Raw genomic sequence first — 25,913 nt, forward strand, 5'->3', positions numbered from 1 at the left:
AATCTGTACATACTACAATTAGTTTCGACAATTTGTCTCATCGTCTGTCGTACCTGGACACAGAGGATAATATGAGCATACAATTTTCTGAAGGAAGGACAACTGTAATAATACTGTATCATTAACAATTTACTTGACAGTTTGAAATGGTGTATACCACATGCCCATATACTGCGGAACCTCGTAACAACCAGTGATTTCACGCACCACTCAGCATCATCATCAACTCTAAGAGTTCATGTTGACGATGCTGCAGAGCGCTGCTTGACAGCTCGAACACGTTGCGCAAGCGCAATGAACATCTCAAAATGTTCGCGATTGATGAGGGACACTAGACAGATAAATAAAATTATACGCAACCTGTTTCGGTTTATCTTTACACAGCGTCCCCGGCAGGCGATGCCTGCGCTTGCTAAGATCCATATGGAGTAGACTACCTGATCAAAAGCATTCGGATGTTAATATGGGATGTGTCCACTCTTAGCCTTTATGATGGCTTGATCACTGCTGAGGACACTTTCAGTGAGGTGTTTGAATGTCTGTAGAGGGCCGGCCGAAGTGGCCGTGCGGTTAAAGGCGCTGCAGTCTGGAACCGCAAGACCGCTACGGTCGCAGGTTCGAATCCTGCCTCGGGCATGGATGTTTGTGATGTCCTTAGGTTAGTTAGGTTTAACTAGTTCTAAGTTCTAGGGGACTAATGACCTCAGCAGTTGAGTCCCATAGTGCTCAGAGCCATTTGAACCATTTTTGTCTGTAGAGAAATGGTACCCAAGTCTTGATCAGGAGCTGAAACCAGAGAATGTAGTGATGTTCGACTTAGGGTCTGAAGGGAAGCTGACAAAGGAGATCCACTGGGTTGAGATTATGGCTGTTGATAAAATATCGATACACTGACAGATGGACATATCGATATTTTACTAGTAAATATCGATGTAGCAGGCTTTATTTTCTACACTAGTACATAATATATCGATATCCAAATGGAAATATCGAGTGCCGATATTTTTATTTTATATTACATTTTTTCACAATTTTCGGTAAATATTTGAAATTGTTCTTTTGAAAGTGCAGTAGAACATAATTTTACTTTCACTGTGTAAAGGAGTCTTACTAATATTTGGGCTTTCATTAGGTCCTGTTCATCTCCTTGACTGTGTGAAGCGAGGACAGGTGGCACAAAAGGTAATCCGACTGCTTTGGGGGGTGAGGAAGAGGGGGTGGGGGTGGCGGTGTGAATAGACTAACAAGATTTCCGATTTGAATGCATAGGACAGCAGTGGCGTTAAAAAAAAAAGTAACGCAACTAGTGTGCTATTTCTTCACATCGGCATTCTTCAACAAATAGTTGCTGAAAATGATGAACAAATAGCAAAATGACAAGATTGGTCTTTGCGGTGGGCGGAGAAGTTTGAGGGTAATGTTGACGTAATGGGCACACAGTGCTACCAACAGAAACTGCAACGTTTAACTTCACTACACTATTTTGACACTACTACTGCTAGTTCGTTGGCGTTTGCAGGAATGAGAAAACAGGAAAGTCGACGTGAAGTGTTTCGGGCAAATCTGGTGTGCGACGAAACCTAAGGAAGGAACCATCGGACACCTCTTATTGTGCCACTTACACACTTTCATGCGATTACCATTGTTACCAAAGTGGTTACCGCCGAGCATGAACGAGCATCGTTTTCCTTCCAGTTCATGCTTTAAGAGGGATAAACAGGCTGCTAGCTTGTTGACGTGCAGAGTACCTAATAATAAATCAGTACTTAAATATACAGCTCTCAAAGCGGCAGTATTTTTTACGTTGTGCACCCGATATTTTTATAGACCGGTAAGTCGATATCCTGTCCGACGATATATCGATACATTTATTCGGTTTATCGATGCCCAGTGATGATACCTTTCTCAATATCGATAAATCGGTTCCCCGTTTTTTTTAGAAATATAAACAGTTGTAGTTCAGATCGAGACTCAGGACAGGCCAGTCCATTTTAGAAAGTTATCGTCTACAAAGTATTGTCTCACACATGCTGCTTCATGAGAGGGTGGATCTCATGCTGATAAAATAATGGTATCAGAGCTTTTCATCTACTGCACGCGGTACCTAATGCTGTAAAGTGGGTTCATATATTTCTGCCTTTAGCGCTTTGCCAAGCGCTGTAAGAAGACCACACCTGAAACACAAAAGCATCTCCATATCGCAATACCACCTGTTTCGTACTTCACTATTGGCCCAACACATGATGGCAGGTAACGTTCTCCAGAAATCCGCCAGACCCAAATGCTTCTAAAGGAATACCAAAGGATATAGCATGATTCATGGCCCCAAATCACGTATTTCCAGTCAACCACTATCTTGTGCCTTCACTGTTTACACCACTGGAAGCGTCGTTTAGTATATCTACTGAAACGTGTGGCTTATAAACGTCGTACCACATTCCTTTTAACTCCCTACGCACAGTCATTGTGCTACCTGAGCTACTGGTAGCAGTTTGGAGCTCACGATTGTCTCCTTCCGCCGATATGTGATTCTTACAGTGCTGGAAGGTCCCCGTCCGTCAGTTGGGGAGCTCTGCGTGGTCTTGGTTTAGCTGTGATTGTTTTTTCGCGTTCCAATTTAATATCACTTTACGAATAGTCGACAAGAACAGCTTTAGAAGTGTTGAAATATCCTTGAAGCATGTGTTAGGTGACATCCTATGACCCGTCCACTTTCACTCTCCTGAGCGATCCACTCTGCTTTACTGCTTCTCTTCTGACAACACAATGCTTCCTGCACTGGCGAATCCCCATCTCTTGACATCCAGTGGTCAAATTCGCATAACGTATGGATGTCCGGATATTTATGATTAGATAGTGTACAGCCATAACCAGCGAGAGCCGCTGCGTCGTAGAGACAGCGCCCTTTCGCAACGGCAAATGGAATATTTCGGCATCTCGTGTGGCTGCTACTCTTCGATAGCACGATGTACGGGCATAAACGTTATTCGAGTGTCATTCTGAAAGTATGCTACCTTTTATGTAGTCGCCACTGAAATTTAGTCATTATCGTAACGGTCCACAACTTTTACTATCCCTTCTGAATGTTCAGTTTCCACCAGGTTGTTAAACCGATTACTAATGTCCTCTTTCAAATCGTCATTCCCGTAGTGTTTTCCGCCCAAAAAAATGCTTCAGTATGGGAAAAATCACTCGGAGCCAAGTCTGTGTTCTAAGGAGGATATTCAAGAAGTTGAAAGGTGTGTGTGTGTGCGTAAATTTTTGTAGGAACTTTTCTTTTTTTTTTTTTTTTTGGATTTCTGGAATCGCTGAGACATGCGCACGCAGTCTCGTCAGAGAAGCTGCGCTGCACAGAGATGAGATAGAGGCGATCTTTGCACTGCGAAGATGCAGCCCAGATTTATCTGCTGATCGCGAGGTGAGGTGAGCAGATAGCCAGTGAGCTTTGCTCTTAGATAGAGTTTTGGTTTAGTGGCAGTAAGCAGCAAACAACGGAGATTTTTGGTAATTATATTATGGATTAATGGAAGATTTATTTTTGAGAGAAAAAGAACTGAATTTTACGTTGGTACGGTTATAGTCTTTGTGAATAATGGATTACAGGTAACGATAATGTTTGTTTTATTTGCGGCAGCGGATTGATAATGTAGCTTTCTAGGTTCGTCAGACATCCAGATCAGGAGTCCTTTGTTTTTCACTTTTGTTTTTTGTTAGGATTTGTCAATCACTGGGAGAGAAATGGATTTAAGAATTAGATGGTTGATCGAGCGAGGTGGCGCAGTGGCTAGCACTCTGGAATCGCATTCGGGAGGATGACGGTTTAATCCTGCGTCCGGCCATCCTGATTTATGTTTTCCGTGATTTCCCTTAATCGCTTCAGGTAAATGCCGGGATGGTTCCTTTGAAAGGGCACCGTCGACTTCCTTCCCTAATCCGATGAGACCGATGACTACTCTGTCTGGTCTCCTTCCCCAAACAACGCAACCCCAATCTGTAGTAACAATATGGTTCGAAAACTCCTCGCCATCCTTGCCGTACCGAGTGAGAAAAAGTTATTGCAGCTCGAATTCATTGTTTTTTTGTGTCCATCTGCCAAAAATCGAAGAACCCCCCGTGTACAAACTTTTCTATGGGACAAGTCATCACATTTTGATGAAAATTGTGAAATTTTAGGAATGTACAAGCTCGTCAACAGAGAAATTTCCATCCTGCGGAATTTTTTCCTTAGTTCCTGTTTTGAGTTCGTCTATCAGAACTGAAGGCCAGCCTGATCGTTCTTCATCAGGAATATTCGCTCATCCGCTAGTAAACATGGAGCACCGTTTTCGAACCGAAGCTTCATTCGTCACATTTCGATAATCTTCGTTTAACTGTAAATTTCGAGAGGGTGAAAATTTTCTTGCACTTAGAAGCCGTATTACATAACGTATCTCACACTTGGTGGGACTGTGAAGTTTGTCACACGCTTTAAAATCGCACGATCGACTCGACCGCCATTGGGCTTTTCAGTACCATCTCGTCAATGGTGTACCAGGAGTCAGTAGTTCTCAGCCTGGGCGGATAGGGGAAAAGTCAGTTTCACCCCTCGAGAGAAGTGTGGATCGAAAACGAGGCCTCTTTCTAACGAAAACTGGCACCGGGGGGGAGGGGGGAGGGTCGGACTGTTCCTTCAGCTACAAAGAAAACAAATTTACGTGAAAACACAAGTATTGGTACGATGGTACATGAGTATTGAAACTAATACCGTTGATTAAAATGATATTGCTGTTACTACTTGGTTTAAAATTGCCACCGCAGTAACAAGAAAGGACGTATGAATACGAAAATGTTTTTAAACATATCTAACAATTTAAATTTTAATTTCTACAAGCTGCTATAACGTCAGCAGGTATTTCCTGTTGCAGTTAGTACGAGCGTAAGAAATGGACGAGCTCCAAGACAGGCTTAGCTGCGACTAAGGAATTCCAAGAACCGACTTGGCACTGGCCACCCTTTTACAACAGCGACGTGTTGGTGTTGAGACTACTGAAGCGGCGTGTATGCTGTGGTACATTTTGACCACGTTCAGAAGAGACCAGTGAATAACTATGGCTTCTAGTCAGTCTCATAACCAGAGCATGTTGGAAGCATATTGCCTCAAACCGGCTGAAGAAGTATTCCCACTATTCGAATGAATACTTGAAATATGTTAGAGAGGAAACTTTTCTGCCTTAATTGTTATTAAATGTATTTATCTATCACGATCGTAGTTTCCGTCCATTATTAACAAGTGGCAGCTCATTATGAGGTGCGTCATGCATCGTTCCTTTTAAGAGGAAGCGCTTGCCTCTTCTCAAATACGATCACATATTGTATGCGTGACGTTGTAGGCATGTGGTGAAAATAATGTAAGCTGTTAACGTGAGTTCGATAGCACTTGTTGCATGAAGTGCTACATTCTTCTATTTAAATGACGATGGACTCTTGTCTCATTATAGTCGTGCAATACGTGGAATACGAAAACATGTCTGCGACGAGGACAGTGTTCTTCTAAAAGGAATAATATAATGACGCAGTTCATAGTGAGCTGACTCTTGAAAGTGGCATAGCAGGACGAAATCACGACCGTGATGTATAAATATATACTAGTATGTAAGTTGAAAGACGAAAGTAGCTTTCACTTGATGAATCACCGCCAAGTGAAATAGCTTGATGAAACTGGTCCACACATAGAAAGAACTGCTGCAGTACTCGACAGAAGGCGACTGAATAAACACACAATGAGGAAAGACAATAATTACACCGAAGTCACCGCAATTCATGATGGTTCCCTGGAATATTGCAAAAGGTCAGAGACGGCTCTTATTAGGGTGTGCGATTACCACGAACGGCAAAGCATGCTCTGCAATGAGCTCCCATGCTGGCCACGGGGTTGAAAAGGACCTATTGTGGTACACATACACGCACGCACATAACAAATATGCATACACATACAGTTGCATTAGATTTACAACGTAGTCCCAGAAATAAATTAAAATAGTTCCAACAATTCACTACTGGGGTAGCCTTTAGGCAGAGTTCCTGCGTTACGAGGAGACTGCCGGAACTACTAATCGCCTCCCAAATATCCCCAATGTAGGTTCCCACTTTCCCCTACCAGATCGCCTGGTTATTGGTCGAAAAGAAGAAAGGCTGTATAAGGGGATAGAGTTTAGCCTACAGATAGTCCTGATTTTTGGAGAAGTAAAGAAAAAAAAGAAGAAAACGAAAAAGTAGAAACATAATCGATCAGCTAAACAGATCGTAGTTTTCCTAACCAAAAAGAATTAATAATGATCTCGATAACGAAATAATTTTGAGTTTGTTGGCGCTGTGACATGCCGGGGAGCAGAAAAAAATTGTTCAAATGGCTCTAAGCACTATGGGGCTTAACATCTGAGGTCATCAGTCCCCTAGACTTAGAACTACTTAAACCTAACTAACCTAAGGACATCACACACATCCATGCCCGAGGCGGGATTCGAACCTGCGACCGTAGCAGCAGCGCGGTTCCAGACTAAAGCCCCTAGAACCGCTCGGCCACAGCGGTTGGCGAATGAGGTGCAGAGTTGGACAAACATTTTTATATTAGGTTACTATTTTAGGCCAGTAACAACCATCTTCAGACCTGATAAGTGACACTCAAGACGGTAGCTAACGATGTTTTGATTGAGTTAATGTCAAGTGTTATTTTCATGGACTGAGTAACTTAATCGATATAGCCAGAGATAACAAGCGACAGCGGGAGGCATCAAGCCCGGATATTAGTTTTTCGGCTGACAGATACGAGATTACTGACCGCTGCCTATACATATGAGCTGAATGCAGCATGGAGTGTACAACTGTGAAAAGCAGTGCATCTTTAGTATCTAAAGTACAAAAACAAAATAAAAAAGAGAATAAATTATTTTTCCTTTCCACATACTACTTGCATACCAGGTATTTAGACCTAAATACATAATCCAACAGACTTTCATAAATGAAATGGTACCCTCTGTGCCAATGTCATAACAAATCACCACATAAAATAAATTTTCAATAGTTGTAATACTTTTGGCAAAAAATCACATTCGCAGTTACTTATTTTTACACATTTTTCCCTGTCAGAATAGAGCTTCTAGGCTGTCTTAACCTCATAAATTTTCGGTAAAATATTCAAATATGTGAGAATTCCTAAGGGACCAAACTGCTGAGGACATCGGTCCCTAGGCTTCCACACTACTTAAACTAATTTAAACCAACTTATACTAAGAACTACACACACACCCATGCCCGAGGGAGGACTCGAACCTCCGGCGGGAGGGGCCGGGCAATTCGTGACATGGCGCCTCAAAGCGCTTGGCCACTCCGAGCGGTGGTACAGTATTAAACGCCGAAGTACAGATCGGTAATATGTTTGCCTTCAAATTCATATCTCCTTTCTATTATACGTTTCAATTCCTGTCTTAACTCATTCATTCATCGTCTTCCGCGAAGACATTCCAGTCACTGTTGCCGGACCGTGTGACCGAGCGGTTCTAGGCGCTTCACTCTGGAACCGCGTGACCGCTGTTGTCGCAGGTTCGAATCCTGCCTCGGGCAAGGATGTGTGTGATGTCCTTAGGTTAGTTAGGTATAAGTAGTTCTACGTTCTAGGAGACTGATGACCTCAGATGTTAAGTCCCATAGTGCTCAGAGCCATTTGAACCATTTGAACCTATACTATCACTGAATTAAAGTCCTCCTCCACGTTTTTCTGTCTGTGTGGGAAGGCTAATTGCAAGGTCTACTCTAGAGATTTTGATACGGTTTTCACTGACATAATTACGGGGAAGACTCGTGTATGTAAGTTTTTACCAGTACGCCAAACAATTCGTCCCGTAGTAGATACCTTGAGTCACCCGTACCAAACCAGGAAAGAGTGGCGGGTCGCTAGGTTCCTCTTGTTTTCACAGACGCTCAAGGAATGTATGTACATACCTCAAACTACTTCCTATTACTTTCATCTACATCTGCGTCTACATGGTTACACTGCAAATCACAATTAAGTACCTGCAGAGGGTTCATCGAGCCCCATTCAAAATAATTGTCTATTATTCCACTCTGGAACAGCGCGCGGGAGAAACGAACACCTATATCTTTCCGTGCGAGCTCTGTTGTCTCTTATCTTATTACTATATATCGTTTCTCCCTACTTAGATCGGCGTCAACAAAATATTTTGCCTTCGGAGGAGAATACTGGTGATTGAAACTTCATGAAGTTCCCGCTGCAACGAGAAAGGTCTTTTTTTATGATTTCCACTTCAAATCCCGTATCATGGCCTTGACACTCCCTGCCCTATTTCTCGATAATGCAAAACTTGCTCGATGCACTCCGTTATCCGTATCTGGTAAGGATCCCACACCGCGCACCAGTACTCCAAAAGAGGACGGACAACCATTGTGGAGGCAGTCTCTTTAATAGAGCTGTTGCATATTCTAAGTGTTCTGCCAATAAAACAAATCATTGGTTTGTCTTCCCCACATATTTGCTATGTGTCCTTTCCAAAATTAAGTTGTTCGTAATTGTAATACGTAGGCATTTAGTTGAATTTGACTGATTTATCGTGTAACCAAAGTTTAACGGATTCCTTTTAGCACTCATGTGGATGACCTCACTTTTCATTATTTACGGTTAATCTCCAAGTTTCGCATCATACAGATATCTTTCGAAATGGTTTTTTATTTTTTTATCGTCTGATGACTTAACTAGACGATAAACGACAGCATCATCTGCAAACAAAGATGGCCACTCAGACTGTTTCCCAAATCGTGTAAATAGATAAGAAACAGCAGAGGACCTACAAAACAAAACTACCTTGGGGAACGTCAGAAACCACTTCTGTTTCACTTGATGACTTTTCGTCAGTTACCGTGAACTTCGATGTCTCTTACAGGTAATCACGAATCCACCACGTAACTGAAACGATATTCCATAATATCCGGTGTCAAAAGGCTTGTGGAAATCTAGAAATACGGAATCAGTTTTGAATCCCTCGTCGTTGGCACTCAACACACCGTGCGAGTAAAGAGCCAGTTGTGTTTTTTACCTAATTGAGGAACTACTGCAAAATATAGCTGAGAAGGTCACACATAAATGAAAAGCATAATAACTTACTTTGTTTGTTCCCAAGGCTAGGTAAACGCTCTTCTACCAAATTTAGCGCAAGCCGAACATTTCAACTGTTCTACTATTGGTTTTCTATTTAAAGTTTTCTGCAATACGCCATATCAAGAAATTTGAAATTTCCATCCTGTTTATTCTAAACTGGACGAGTCATGTTTTCTTTTTCACAAAAGCATTTATTGTTTTCCTCTGTTTACACTTCTTACTTGGCCTAATTTTATTGCGTGCTTAAGAGAAAAAAATTCTACCTTATTATTCAGTTGAAATGGAACATATTTAAAAAGAGAATGTGAACAGGGGATCAAAAATTGTGGAATACCCGTTGTACAGGTAGTTTCTCTCCAAGAAGATGGTGCTCCGTCCTCCTATGAATTAGCGTAACGGCCTGTTGTTTCCCAAATATGAAATAAACAAAGCTTCTGTTCAAGCAAATATTTGATGAAATATTACTTTTGCAATATAGTGTAGTGGCTGACATCGTCAAGCGCATTCACTTAGTCGCAGAAGACCTAAACTGGTGATATCGCATAGTTTAATGTCATTAATGTGTGCTCAGTGAAAGTATATATAGAGGTGATGGTAGAGAGACCCTCCTGAAAACCAAACTTTATAGGCAGTTCTAGTTTCAGTCTTCTTACGCAATGTAAACAGTTTGAAACAGCAGTGGGATCACAGGTGTGGTGACCACTGTAAGGAAAACTGCCACTTCCGTCTTGCAAAATCTTCTACTCCGAACAATAATGAGCAATGTTTTACTGCACTCCGCTAATCGGTGGATATCAACTGCAAAAAGAAGTTTTCTGCGGGCACAGCCGGTATTCTCAGTTTTAAACGGTGACGTTCTTTATCTGTGAATTTGTAAACAGAGACTATTTTAAATGGAGAAATATACACGTAATCTATGCATAAAAAGTGCGCTGTACCAGGCAAAAATTATGTTAGTGCATTAATTCATAAAATGAAAAGAATATCAGAATTCCAAATATTTACGAATGAAATAAAAAAATGTTAATTAACAATAACTCTCTTATTGCTGCAGAGCACATGAATCATCAGCATTGAAAGTGGAGTGATTTTTTCCTTTCATTATATGGAACCGTAGTGCTTATGTTAAAATATTTGCGTACGTACAAAAAAATTTTTAATACTCTAATTTATATTGTAACTTATGTGTATGGATTCGCATTATACGCAACAATACTTTCTTAAATCAGATGTAATTAGAGTGTGGTATCATGTAGTATTGTCTTTGACAAATCTTTGTACCACTGTAAATAATGAAATTAAAGGACGCTAATGAATTTGAAATTATGTTTGTTGTTCATACGGGAAATTAACTGCTATCTGCTGTTAACGTGTCGCCTCGAACGATTCGTGAATAAAGCTTTATTAGGAATGCCCAATAAAATATTAAAACTATGATTCCATCAGAATGCTAGCATATCTCTGGAATCTAGCATTCTAAAACATCTCTGAATGACAGTCGTGGTCAACAACATAACGTTTTACAAGAGTGAGGAATTTTGATGTATGGTTCAGAGCAACATCTTTAAGTACGAGAAATTTTTGCAACGATAAATTCTAATTACCACGGCACAGTTTCATAGTACGTGTATCAGTTTGTCGATGAAGTTTTTAAGCTGTATCTCTTCCTCATTTAAGACTACCTGACAATCACGGTCAAAAACATTAACTTCACTCCACTACAGCAACCGTAATTTCTACAGTATAATATAGACGGTTATTTCGTAGCCAGTGGTTTAATGCAGCGCACAATTACACTCAAAGTTTATGAGTCAGAGATCAACAGTCAGTCTCATACCAGTTTCAGTAAGGTGCTAAATGCTTGGAAATATTGCAATACAACTGCAGTGCTCTTGCCTGTCCCACGACCAGAGATACGAGGCTATAAGACGATAGTAAGGATATCTGTGCCCGAGTACGGCCATCTGTGTCTCCGCTTTGTTAGTCCCAACAAGAGCAAATTCTATCATTACTCAGATAACATCTAACTTGTTAAGCTTAAAACATGTACTACTATTCCTTGTAATGGACAGAGCTGACAAAAATCCATCGCGTCAAAATTGCTGTCATAACCAACGGATGATTGATCACTGGGAAATGAAACATGTCCCAAAACTAACCTTCAATATGAATAAAACCTTAAAACGCAAAAGTGAAAGAAACAAAATGCTAATTTTAAAAATCTATGACAGTTCCAGCGCAACGCTTAGTTTACGAAATACGACTCTGTTGCAAAGGTGATGAGAACAAAGTAAAAAACTCAGAACTGGGTATTCTAAGAAATGTCATAGGATGGAATCTTTTACACTGAAGAGTCAAAGAGATTGGTACCCTGCCTAATAATGTGTAGGACCCCCGCGAGCACGCAGAAGTGCCACATCACGACGTGGTATGGAATCGATTAATGTCTGGAGAAGTGCTGGAGAGAATTGACACCTCAGTCCTGCAGAGCTGTCCATAAATCCGTAAGAGTACGAGGGGGTGGAGATCTCTTCTGAGCAGCACGTTGCAAGACGTCCTATAATGTTCATGACAGGGGAGTTTGGTGGCCAGCGGAAGTGTTTAAACTCAGAATAGTGCTCCTGCAGCCACTCTGTAGCAGTTCTCGACGTGTGGGGTGTCGCATTCTCCTGCTGGAATTGCCCAAGTCCGTCGGAAGGCACAATGGACGTGAATGGATGCAGGTGATCAAACAGGATGCTTACGTACGTGTCACCTGTCAGAGTCGTATCTAGACGTATCAGGTGTCCCATATCACTCCAACCGCACACGCCCCACACCGTTACATAGCCTCCAACAACTTTAATAGTCCCCTGCTGACATGCAAGATCCATGGATTCATGAGATTGTCTCCACACCCGTACACAACCACCCACTCGACACAATTTTAAACGAGACTTGTCCTACCAGGCATCGTTTCCTGTCATCAACAGTCCAATGTCGGTGTCGTCGGGCCCAGGCGAGGCGTAAAGCTTTGTGTCGTGCTGTCATCAAGGGTACACTAGTGGGCCTTCGGCTCAGAAAGCCCATATCGATGATGGTTCACTGAATGGCTCGCACTCTGACACTTGTTGGTGGTCCTGCCTTGAAATCTGCAGCAATTTGCGGAAGTGTTGCATTTCTGTCATGTTGAACGATTCTCTTCACTCATCGTTGGTCACCTTCTTGCAGGAGCTTTTTCGGCCGCAGAGATGTGGGAGATTTGATATTGTACCGAATTCCTGATATTCACGGTACGCTCGTGAAATAGTCGTAAGGGAAAATCCCCACTTCGTCGCTAACTCGGAGATGTTGTGTCCCATCGCTCGTGCCCCGACTACATCACCATGTTCAAACTCACTTAAATCTTCATAACCTTTGCAACAGCTGTAACCATCTAACAACTGCGCCAGACACTTGTTGTCTTATGTGTTGCCGACCGCACCGTCGTATTCTGCCTGTTTACATATATCTGTATTTGAATACGCACGCCTATAGCAGTTTCTTTGGCGCTTAACTGTATATCACATCCCGGAAAATGTGAAGAAAGTATGCTGCTTTTCGTTTCTAACAGGTCTTGTTCTCAATCGGCGCTGTAATGAAATGGTACTAATCTGTGTCAACCCCTGTAACACTCTCCTCAAATGCTCTTCTTAACAGCAGATACCCATCAACTTGTGCCTTCTATTGCTGAAGATTTTCCTAAGACTTCTGTCCTAATCCGTTCCTTAAAGCATTTATTTTTAATTATTAGTTACGAATGAAGGCATAGTGCTTGTAGAAAAAGTGATCATATTTTTAACATATACGTTTTATTTTTTTTCAGTCACTTCGGTTATAAAAGTGCAAAGGCTGGAGAAACAAAGATTTCCACAGGTAACAAAAGCATATCGATCAAATGAAGAGAGTGGTGCAAGTACCAGTCTGACTCTTGAAACTGGAGCAAGCTGGGCAGATGATGGCTGTGTTCCTATCCCACGCTCAATACTAGGAATACTCGAGCCACAGATACTGCTGTCCAACTTTCTTCTGCTCTATAATTGATGAATGCACATCAAAAATGGACCACGTTCCAAAACAAAACAGAAAAAGAGTTAAATCTAAAAAATAAACCTGAATGCCATTTCGAACAACCTTAAAAGCAAGCTAAATGCCACGACCATTGATATTTGTACACTGGTGAGTAAAATCTAAGGACGAAAGCAACTTCCGAATTATGTGTCACTGCCGAGTAACATAGCTCGATGATACTAGTAGAATACCGTTACGTTATAGCACAGAAGATCACTGAAAGAAATACGTGATCAGACGAAGAGAAACGCCACCTTTATTCAAAGACGATGGTTACACTGAAGTCATCGAGGTTAATGATGGTCTCCTGGACATTACAAGCGGGGAGACACGATTCTTAATGGAGTCTGTGATCACCACTGACGGTGTTGCATGGTGTTCACACAGTTTCTAAGGAGTTCTTGCGGCAGCGCATACCATCCTCCACCAGAGCTGTTCTCCAGTGCCATATGGTCGTCGGTGCATATGGACGTGCTGCAATACGTCTGCCTAACTTATTCAACACGTCCTCTTTGGGATTTAAGTCAGGGTACTGGCAGGCCAGTCAATCAGCCGAATATCCTCTCATTCCAAGAGCTCCTTCAACTGAGATGTTCGATGCGCTCGTTCACTATAATCCACTAATAATGAAGTCAGCACCCTTGAAAAGATCCATATGGGGAAGATGTACAGTGTTACAGTAACTATGAAATCTGAGTGTGACGTGTTCAAAGATGTGAAAGCCAGTACGCCTATGTAACTTTATGCCTCCCCACGTCATAACACTGGCACTACCAAATGATCATGTTCGATAATGTTCCAGGAAGAATTACACGTCTCGACCTCACGCCATATGAGAGTACGCCTGAGATTGTCTAACGTGGTCGTTTTGGTGGTCTAGGTGTTTAAGTTGTGTCTTTAGTATTCTTATTTATATTTTTACAGTTTTTACCGTTTTTTTAAAATTTGATATTTCATGGATAAGTGTTACAGTATTATAGTATCGAGTTTTTTGCATTAATAAGGTGTAATTTATTGAGATGCCTTGCTTCATTGATACAGAGGTCGATTTCAATTAAGAGTAATTGTATGAACACAAGACAGGACGAAATAGAGGAGAACATCGAACTGGTAGAAAAACTGTCGACTTCTTCAAAAAAAAAATTACTAATTGGTGGGGCGTTATGGGAGAGAGATGATGATAGAAAAAAAGACGGCTTAGACAACAGCATTTGAATTATTTTTTCTGATAATAAACAAGTCGGTTTACAAGTAAGAAAAGAAAAATAAATGTTCAAAATAGTTCAAATGATTCTAAACACTATGGGACTTAAAATCTGAGGTCATCAGTCCCCTAGACTTAGACCTACTCAAACCTAACTAACCTAAGGACATCACACACGTACATGCCCGAGGCAGGATTCGAACCTGCGACCGTAGCAGCAGCGCAGTTCCGGATTGAAGCGCCTAGAACCACTCGGCCACAGCGGCCGGTCAATAAAAATGAAAACAGTGAACTAGGAGCGTTTCACTAAATTAACTTAATCATAAGAAAAAACGGAAAAGCAAAATGATAGAAGGAAATCTTGACGGGAATACAGATGACTAATGATCACTCTTCGAAATCTCTCACGTCCGTCTACATCATGCACTGGAACATTTGTCAGTTCGTCTGTTGAACTCACTCCGTTGCAAGAACGGCACTGACTCAGCAGAATGCCGTTGGCAGTACTCCTAGACAAACATCCATTAGCTGCTGTGCGAGGACCGGCGCTTGTTTTGACACTCTGCAAGCCCCCGAGGGCCAATGGAGACGTGCTTCACGGACGATAGCGTGGCTTGGTGAAACTGTTTGGAACCAGCCGCACTCACATAGGGCAACGAAACGTGTCTGCGAAAAAGTCTGCGCGCTTTCAGGTGGTCTCTCCTCTCATCGGTTGCTTAATTTGCTTACGGCTATTCACCTGGCGGCATGTCCCATCATCCTGTCCCTTTCGCTCATTAGTGTTTCCCACATGTTCCTTTCCTCTCCGATTCTGCGCAGAACCACCTCTCTCCTTACCTTATCAGCCCATCTAATTTTCAACATTCGTCTGTAGCACATCTCAAATGCTTCGGTTAGGCCGGCCGCGGTGGTCTAGCGGTTCTAGGCGCGCAGTCCGGAACCGCGCGACTGCTACGGTCGCAGGTTCGAATCCTGCCTCGGGCATAGATGTGTGTGATGTCCTTAGGTTAGTTAGGTTTAAGTAGTTCTCAGTTCTAGGGGACTGATGTTAAGTCCCATAGTGCTCAGAGCCATTTGAACCATTTTTGCTTCGGTTATCTTCTGTTCCAGTTTTCCTGAAGTCCATGTTTCATTACCATTCAATGCTGTATTCCAGACGTACATTCCTAGAAATTACTTCCTCAGATTCAGGGCTATGTTTGATACTAGTACACTTCTCTTAGCCAGGAATGCCGTCTTTGCCAGTGCTAATCTGCTTTTGATGTCCTCCTTGCTCCGTCAGTCATTGGTTATTTTGCTGCCTAGGCAGGAGAATTCTTTAACTTCATCTACTACGTGACTATCAATCCTGATATTAAGTTTCTCACTGTTCTCATTTCTACTAATTCTCATTACCTTTTTCTTTCTTCGATTTACTATCAATCCATACTCTGTACTCATCAGACAGTTCATTTCATTCAGCACATCATGCAATTCTCCTTCACTTTCACTCAGGATAGCAATGTCACCAGCTAATCGTGTTAGTGATGTCCTTTGACCTCGAATTTTTATTCCACTCCTGAACCTTTCTTCTATTTCCATCATAGCTTCTTCGATGTACAGATTGAACAGCAGGGGATAAATGCTACATCCTTGTCTTACACCCATTTTAATCCGAGCACTTCGTCCTTGGTCGTCCATTCGTATTATTATTACCTCGTGCCTTTTCTGTTACATACATGTTGCTAAACGACTAAGGTTAAGTTCAAAGTGGCACCGACTACAGTCGTCAGACACCGTCGCCGAACGTAGGCTGATAATGTGGTGTCACCGCCAGACACCACACTTGCTAGGTGGTAGCCTTTAAATCGGCCACGGTCCATTAGTATACGTCGGACCCGCGTGTCGCCACTGTCAGTGATTGCAGACCGAGCGCCGCCACACGGCAGGTCTAGAGAGACGTCCTAGCACTCGCCCCAGTTGTACAGCAGACTGCCAGAGATGGATCACTAACAATTACGCTCTCATTTGCCGAGACGATAGTTAGCATAGCCTTCAGCTACGTCATTTGCTACGACCTAGCAAGGCGCCATTACCAGTTTATATTGAGATTGTTATTATTGTATCAACAAGAGCGATGTTCTCCAATTATGGATTAAAGTTAAGTATTCAAAGAGCTTCGTACTTTATTTATTAGACTCAACTCCTTTAATTGTTCCAGACCTCACGCCAGTCTGCGTGAGCTTAAACGCGTGCATTTCGGCCTCCTCTAGCAACACGGTGTTGGCTCTTCTGCCAACACATCAGATAACACGGTCACGGTGCGTCCCGTCTCCTCCTTCAGTTTGTGGCAGGATCATGGAGATTAGGTCAGATTACAATCTATTCTATGTATGAAGAGATTAGATTTTAATCTCCAACGAGGTTATGAATACCGTGATGCCTCTGTGCTTGGACACAAGTGATGCAGTGCGGCGTTCACTATTCAAAAGGTGCTGAATGCATGCAAATAAGCTATACCTGTGTCTAAAAGAAAGTGGTGAGTAATGTATACTCTGTCATCAATTACCAGAAAAGTTTTACGAACATATGAAAGGATGGGAAAAACACCATGCTACAAAAGTTACAAACACTTTAACTTCGTGACACAACTTTCATTCTCCCACAACCGATTACCGTCAGAAGGAGCCGCTACCATTGAACCTGATACAGCTCTCTGGATGTTTTTCATACTTATACGTGCAATCACGAAAATATGTAGTTTCAATGATACACCACATTAAGGATCTCTCCCAAACACGTTGTTCCGAATACGGTTTATCACGCTACGGTCGTAAGCTGAGCAACTTCGGTGTATAAAATGTTTGTCAATGATATAATGATCACATAATGGTTAAATTACGTGGTGAAAGTAGTGTTTCTGTTATATGATGCATTGATAAAATTTGTGTATGAGTAAGCAAGTATTATTTAATTAATGAAAGACAGATTTATGGTTCCACAGCACTTCACTTTATTCTAAAAATGGTTAAGGCACTACTGACAGAAAATTCAGATAATAAGATTCACTGGAAACTTCAAAACTCATTGGATTTGAGAAATGAAGTGACAAGGTTTCTGGGGGCAGTATTACTTCAGACTGCACAAACCATAGCTTCAGCACGCGGTATACATTAAATTTAACACTTCGCAGTATTTGGGACGCAGGATTGAAGGTATTAGCTTCTAAATTAGTCTTTAGGGCATCGAAATAGCATCCAACATACACTCCTGGAAATGGAAAAAAGAACACATTGACACCGGTGTGTCAGACCCACCATACTTGCTCCGGACACTGCGAGAGGGCTGTACAAGCAATGATCACACGCACGGCACAGCGGACACACCAGGAACCGCGGTGTTGGCCGTCGAATGGCGCTAGCTGCGCAGCATTTGTGCACCGCCGCCGTCAGTGTCAGCCAGTTTGCCGTGGCATATGGAGCTCCATCGCAGTCTTTAACACTGGTAGCATGCCGCGACAGCGTGGACGTGAACCGTATGTGCAGTTGACGGACTTTGAGCGAGGGCGTATAGTGGGCATGCGGGAGGCCGGGAGGACGTACCGCCGAATTGCTCAACACGTGGGGCGTAAGGTCTGCACAGTACATCGATGTTGTCGCCAGTGGTCGGCAGAAGGTGCACGTGCCCGTCGACCTGGGACCGGACCGCAGCGACGCACGGATGCACGCCAAGACCGTAGGATCCTACGCAGTGCCGTAGGGGACCGCACCGCCACTTCCCAGCAAATTAGGGACACTGTTGCTCTTGGGGTATCGGCGAGGACCATTCGCAACCGTCTCCATGAAGCTGGGCTACGGTCCCGCACACCGTTAGGCCGTCTTCCGCTCACGCCCCAACATCGTGCAGCCCGCCTCCAGTGGTGTCGCGACAGGCGTGAATGGAGGGACGAATGGAGACGTGTCGTCTTCAGCGATGAGAGTCGCTTCTGCCTTGGTGCCAATGATGGTCGTATGCGTGTTTGGCGCTGTGCAGGTGAGCGCCACAATCAGGACTGCATACGACCGAGGCACACAGGGCCAACACCCGGCATCATGGTGTGGGGAGCGATCTCCTACACTGGCCGTACACCACTGGTGATCGTCGAGGGGACACTGAATAGTGCACGGTACATCCAAACCGTCATCGAACCCATAGTTCTACCATTCCTAGACCGGCAAGGGAACTTGCTGTTCCAACAGGACAATGCACGTCCGCATGTATCCCGTGCCACCCAATGTGCTCTAGAAGGTGTAAGTCAACTACCCTGGCCAGCAAGATCTCCGGATCTGTCCCCCATTGAGCATGTTTGGGACTGGATGAAGCGTCGTCTCACGCGGTCTGCACGTCCAGCACGAACGCTGGTCCAACTGAGGCGCCAGGTGGAAATGGCATGGCAAGCCGTTCCACAGGACTACATCCAGCATCTCTACGATCGTCTCCATGGGAGAATAGCAGCCTGCATTGCTGCGAAAGGTGGATATACACTGTACTAGTGCCGACATTGTGCATGCTCTGTTGCCTGTGGTTCTGTCAGTGTGATCATGTGATGTATCTGACCCCAGGAATGTGTCAATAAAGTTTCCCCTTCCTGGGACAATGAATTCACGGTGTTCTTATTTCAATTTCCAGGAGTGTATAATAGCATCCAACATATCACAGAAAAACTTTGAAATTGTAATTTTCAGAACTTGGTACAGGCCTGAATATTGGAAAGATGTAATCGCCAGTTGCCAAATATCGAAGTGTATCGTCTGGTTTTACGTGAACCAGAACTGTATCTTTAATGTGAATACCGGAATTGTTAATAGAGCTCGATTCACACCTCTACCAGTACTCGAAAGTGTATCGCGTATGAGTCTTCGGCTTTACATACTCAAGATGATCAGCGATGATGATGAGAAGCAAGATTACAAACAGTATGCAGCTAAGGGCATTCATTTCATTGTGATTTCATTCTAACGAGCTGCATGGTCACCGATGGTATCTGTTCTTTGGGACATGTCCGAAAGAACAGATACCATCTTCATATCTTCTTCTGCACGGATGCACAAACAGTGCCCTAACTCTTACGGGAATCGGCGGTAAGGCCGTAAGTAATGATTATGATGTGCAGGGGCACTATGAATATAGTGCGGGACAATAAGTTGCGAATGTGGGTCTCATGGGAGGCGTGCCAGAGATAAGTCCCTACAGTGGCACTATTCTCTGTGTCGTTGGTGGCTCAGATGAATAGACCGTCTACCATGTAAGTAGAAGATCCTGGGTTCGACTCCATCTCTACATCTACATCTACATCTACATTTATACTCCGCAAGCCACCCAACGGTGTGTGGCGGAGGGCACTTTACGTGCCACTGTCATTACCTCCCTTTCCTGTTCCAGTCGCGTATGGTTCGCGGGAAGAACGACTGTCTGAAAGCCTCCGTGCGCGCTCTAATCTCTCTAATTTTACATTCGTGATCTCCTCGGGAGGTATAAGTAGGGGGAAGCAATATATTCGATACCTCATCCAGAAACGCACCCTCTCGAAACCTGGCGAGCAAGCTACACCGCGATGCAGAGCGCCTCTCTTGCAGAGTCTGCCACTTGAGTTTGTTAAACATCTCCGTAACGCTATCACGGTTACCAAATAACCTTCTTTGGATCTTCTCTATCTCCTCCGTCAACCCGATCTGGTACGGATCCCACACTGATGAGCAATACTCAAGTATAGGTCGAACGAGTGTTTTGTAAGCCACCTCCTTTGTTGATGGACTACATTTTCTAAGGACTCTCCCAGTGAATCTCAACCTGGTACCCGCCTTACCAACAATTAATTTTATATGATCATTCCACTTCAAATCGTTCCGCACGCGTTCTCCCAGATATTTTACAGAAGTAATTGCTACCAGTGTTTGTTCCGCTATCATATAATCATGCAATAATACAATGTGTCGGGGGACACATTTTCAGCTGTCCCCGTTGACTTATATCTAAGCCTGTATGGAGCTAAGAGTATTCATTGCATTGTAATTTCATGCTAACGAGGTGCATGGTCACCGATGGTATCTGTTCTTTCGAACATGTCCGAAAGACCAGATACCATCTTTATATATATATAGCACTCAACTACTTTAAACAAACATTACGCATAATTTCAGCTGATACGTGGCGCAACTGGCGCCAGTCGCTTCTCTGTATTCATTTAATATCTCTGCGATCGAATCTGTATCGCTTGGCCGCGGTTTTCCTCTTTGGTCGTTTTTTCGGCTATTTAAGCGCACGACGCTGTGGGAAGAGGGCTGCTTTTGGCCGCTTAGTTGGCGCTCCGGGTTGCAGGTGGTTGTCGGCGGTCGCTCTTTGCGTATGCTGTGCCTCTTTCTGTCACGTGGCCAGTGGGGCTGCGGAGAGACACATGCGTGCGGTAGACGAGTGTGTGCTGTGTCTAGTGAGAGGGCGATGGTCTCGTCTGTGCTGCTAAGCGATGTGATCATGTGAAAGTGGCTTTGGAATGTATCAGCGTGCAATCGGATACGCTACAGAATCAAACGGTGGGAATTATTCAGGCTCTTAAGGTTCTGCTGTATGTATGTATATTGTACACTCCTGGAAATTGAAATAAGAACACCGTGAATTCATTGTCCCAGGAAGGGGAAACTTTATTGACACATTCCTGGGGTCAGATACATCACATGATCACACTGACAGAACCACAGGCACATAGACACAGGCAACAGAGCATGCACAATGTCGGCACTAGTACAGTGTATATCCACCTTTCGCAGCAATGCAGGCTGCTATTCTCCCATGGAGACGATCGTAGAGATGCTGGATGTAGTCCTGTGGAACGGCTTGCCATGCCATTTCCACCTGGCGCCTCAGTTGGACCAGCGTTCGTGCTGGACGTGCAGACCGCGTGAGACGACGCTTCATCCAGTCCCAAACATGCTCAATGGGGGACAGATCCGGAGATCTTGCTGGCCAGGGTAGTTGACTTACACCTTCTAGAGCACATTGGGTGGCACGGGATACATGCGGACGTGCATTGTCCTGTTGGAACAGCAAGTTCCATTGCCGGTCTAGGAATGGTAGAACGATGGGTTCGATGACGGTTTGGATGTACCGTGCACTATTCAGTGACCCCTCGACGATCACCAGTGGTGTACGGCCAGTGTAGGAGATCGCTCCCCACACCATGATGCCGGGTGTTGGCCCTGTGTGCCTCGGTCGTATGCAGTCCTGATTGTGGCGCTCACCTGCACGGCGCCAAACACGCATACGACCATCATTGGCACCAAGGCAGAAGCGACTCTCATCGCTGAAGACGACACGTCTCCATTCGTCCCTCCATTCACGCCTGTCGCGACACCACTGGAGGCGGGCTGCACGATGTTGGGGTGTGAGCGGAAGACGGCCTAACGGTGTGCGAGACCGTAGCCCAGCTTCATGGAGACGGTTGCGAATGGTCCTCGCCGATACCCCAAGAGCAACACTGTCCCTAATTTGCTGGGAAGTGGCGGTGCGGTCCCCTACGGCACTGCGTAGGATCCTACGGTCTTGGCGTGCATCCGTGCGTCGCTGCGGTCCGGTCCCAGGTCGACGGGCACGTGCACCTTCCGCCGACCACTGGCGACAACATCGATGTACTGTGGAGACCTCACGCCCCACGTGTTGAGCAATTCGGCGGTACGTCCACCCGGCCTCCCGCATGCCCACTATACGCCCTCGCTCAAAGTCCGTCAACTGCACATACGGTTCACGTCCACGCTGTCGCGGCATGCTACCAGTGTTAAAGACTGCGATGGAGCTCCGTATGCCACGGCAAACTGGCTGACACTGACGGCGGCGGTGCACAAATGCTGCGCAGCTAGCGCCATTCGACGGCCAACACCGCGGTTCCTGGTGTGTCCGCTGTGCCGTGCGTGTGATCATTGCTTGTACAGCCCTCTCGCAGTGTCCGGAGCAAGTATGGTGGGTCTGACACACCGGTGTCAATGTGTTCTTTTTTCCATTTCCAGGAGTGTATTTCGTGCTGTTTCCAGTTAACGGCTGTCCCAGTGTTTGGACGCCCACGTTACCTGTTTCGTATTGTCCACTGGTGCATACCTTATTAAACAGTGGTTATCTGCGTGAAATGATGGATTTGCGGAGGACTGCATATTGGAAACTTCGCCACCCCGACATCAAATCTGGAGCAAGTGGAAGTTCTTATTATTGAGTATTTTGAGAACATAGCCAGCATCAGGAAGGTGAAGGATGCGCAGGTGATGGTATGGAGGTGATGAGAAAGGAGCAGGAATAAATTAAGCTGTTTGTGAGAAACAGATTGTCTACTCCTACTAAAGACTAATTTCTTGATAATGTTTTGCGTCTGATATACTGTTTCAGTGTGGATTAAGCTGAAAAATAAGAAAGCTTGAGGGTCCCTTGTAGCCGTATTCCTGTTCTGAAATTTTTCTAATATTTAGAAGACTGTGTTACTCTGGACACTGCCCAGTTACTGTGTGGTTCTATGTCGTTGCTTCAGCGGTATAATCAGCGGCGCGCGTCGTCCGTTGTAGCCGGTCGTTTAACTGAGGGACGACGACTTGGCAGCGGCCAGTTTAAATTGTAACCGATAGCGCGGTCGCTGTGTTTATTCAGATTTCAGTTCGTAGGCGAATTTAAGCTGAGTATTTTATTTTTTGTTCCTGGTGACGCCAAAGCGTCCGTCTTTCCTTTCCACCGTTTCTTTCAGTTGTCATTCAGGCTCAATCTGAGTTGTAGTTTCCAAGCACCTCTGATGTGCCACTGAAATTTTGTAATACCTGAAAGATGCCTCTCATTGGTTGGTTGGTTGGTTGTTTCGGGGAAGGAGACCAGACAGCGAGGTCATCGGTCTCATCGGATTATGGAAGGACGGGGAAGGAAGTCGGCCGTGCCCTTTGAAAGGAACCACCCCGGCATTTGCCTGGAGCGATTTAGGGAAATCACGTAAAACCTAAATCGGGATGGGTGGACGCGGGATTGAACCGTCGTCCTCCCGAATGCGAGTCCAGTGTCTAACCACTGCGCCACCTCGCTCGGTCTGCCTCTCATTATACTGGTGGTACAGTCCGGTCTACACCTACTTGCTGGCTGCCAGTGCTTTCAAACATCTGTCCACCAGACCTCCGTCGAAAGGCTGCTCTTTACAACCTCTGTCAGCAAGTTTCTGAAAACAACTCGATCTCTCTTCATGACGATTTGCTATCACTGCCCAGGAAACGCCTCAAATCTAAGAAGACCAGCATATGGAATGGGAGTCCAAATGCTGTCCACAGGATTCGACCAGGACGCAGAGTGGAATCGTGAGTGGCAAGCTACAAGAACCCGAAACCACGAACTTGTAGACAATCCAACAGTTCCAATTCCAGGCTTCCACCAACCAAGAGAGGTGTGGGTGCAGTTAAACAGATATCGGACTGAAGAGGGTAGGTGCAAATACAACATGCACAAGTGGGGCTTTTCAAGTGACAGTGTGTGTGACTGTGGTGACACCCAAACAACGAGCCACATTGTGAATGGCTGTCCAGTCAGACGCTTCCCTGGTAGCATTGAGAAGCTCCATCAAGCATCCCACGATGGACTCCGCTGGATCGAGTCCATCAACATCCGTGTGTAATCTGAGCCGTTTTAAAATCTGTGTACTATATATAATTTCACATGTTCATTTTTATATATATTTCTTTGTTTTGCTAAATGTGTATTACTGTAATTGGTGCATACGATAATAATACTAATAATAATATCTTATTCAGAAAGAGAAATTGTGAGTTGTTTCTGCTGTTATATTTTGAAAGGTGTCCTGCTTTCGTGGAATTTTTCTCAGTAAACCATTTATCATTTGTGTTGTTCTTAAGGTTTATGTAAAGAGGGTTTTAAAATTATTTATTGTTTGGGTGAAGTTTGACGCCCTTAGACATTTTGTCTCTTTAGTAATGTTTCAGATTCCAGGGCAATTATGTATGTTATTCTGGGGTAACAGCAGTTTGCTGCTGTCATACAACTGTTGCATAAAATCTGTTGGAAATTACAAGCCACAGCTGGTGTTTGATTGGTAATTATTGCCTTGTCTTTATTGAGTTGAAGTACCCTTGAGCGTGTGTCCCACGTCTCACCAACCCTTAGCAACTTTTTTCGCTGATCACCCCACACAAAATGAAAGGATATGAGTTTATCGTTTACTAAATTTTCGCTTTTCATGCAATAACTTCAGCATCAGGCATGACTTTTAATTTATTACTTTTTTACTGCTACCGCTATTTGCAACTCTATTGCAGACGATATCCACGTATACCACTAAATGTAACTGCAATCTTATATCGTTGTACGATATATACTTCAGGAGTTACGACGTAATAAGCATAAAGATTGGTTAAAGCGGAACGCTAATTATCCAGACTATATTCATAGAGTGTTTCATAATGAGAGTACTCAGCGATTTCCAACCTTAAATATAATTTCAAACCTTTTCTCGTGTATATGTCTAACATCAAATATTTGACACATTAGCTCATTTGTCAGGTACAACAGAGCGTAGTTTATCCGAATGTTGGTCACCCCAGTGGCCTATTAACCGAACTGTTACTCGCTCGGTTCTACCGCCTTCCCCCGCGAGTAATCGAGTTCTGTTACGTTTAGTTACGCCAAATTTGCCGCGTAATGTAATTTGCTATATAAAGTGCCTCAACGTAAACGTTTCTATGGGACGTAAATACGAGATTAATGGAAGGTTAGGGGAAGGTGAATCTCCAATGAAGTTACCTAATGAGTACAAAATTGGCAAGTCGACATTTACGGATGCAAAAGAAAAAAAAAGAAAGACGAGCATCACAAATTTTATATCTACGTTTGATTGTACTGATGGACCGACAAGTCATAAAACTATGAAGCTTGCCAGAATACGGATGTAGGGGATTATGCTTACAGGAAGAAAAAACGCAAGGAAAATCTATTTCCGGTTCCATTACAAGTGAAAAGGCATTTCAGTTTAATGAAAATCTTAGAGGGTCGTCGAGTTTTAAAGGAAGTATGGCATTCTGTGAGCATCAAATACAAGGAGAAAAACTATCCGATGATTCTTCAGCAGCTCATTCTTTGAATATCGAACTAAGGGGCTTACTGAGGAAAGAAGATTATGCTCTCGAAAACGTTTACAATCCTGACGAAAGTGGACTCAATTGGAACGCTTTGCCAAGAGAAACTCTTGCTTCACGTCGTGAATTAGCAGCTCCTGGTACTAAAATAAGCAAGGATCGCATTTCACTTTTAGCTTGTGCTAATGCTACTGGTAACCACCGATTCCCTACACTCGTCACTGGTTGAAGTAAAAAACCGCATTCTTTCAAACACGTTAACATGTCCGCGATGCCTACGTGTACACTTCACAAAGAGCGCCGAGATGGATAGTACGAGTTTCACTGAGTAGTTTATGGAAAAGTACCCTGTATAACA

Source organism: Schistocerca americana, chromosome 5 (assembly GCF_021461395.2).
Source record: "Schistocerca americana isolate TAMUIC-IGC-003095 chromosome 5, iqSchAmer2.1, whole genome shotgun sequence".
Lineage (NCBI taxonomy): Eukaryota > Metazoa > Arthropoda > Insecta > Orthoptera > Acrididae > Schistocerca > Schistocerca americana.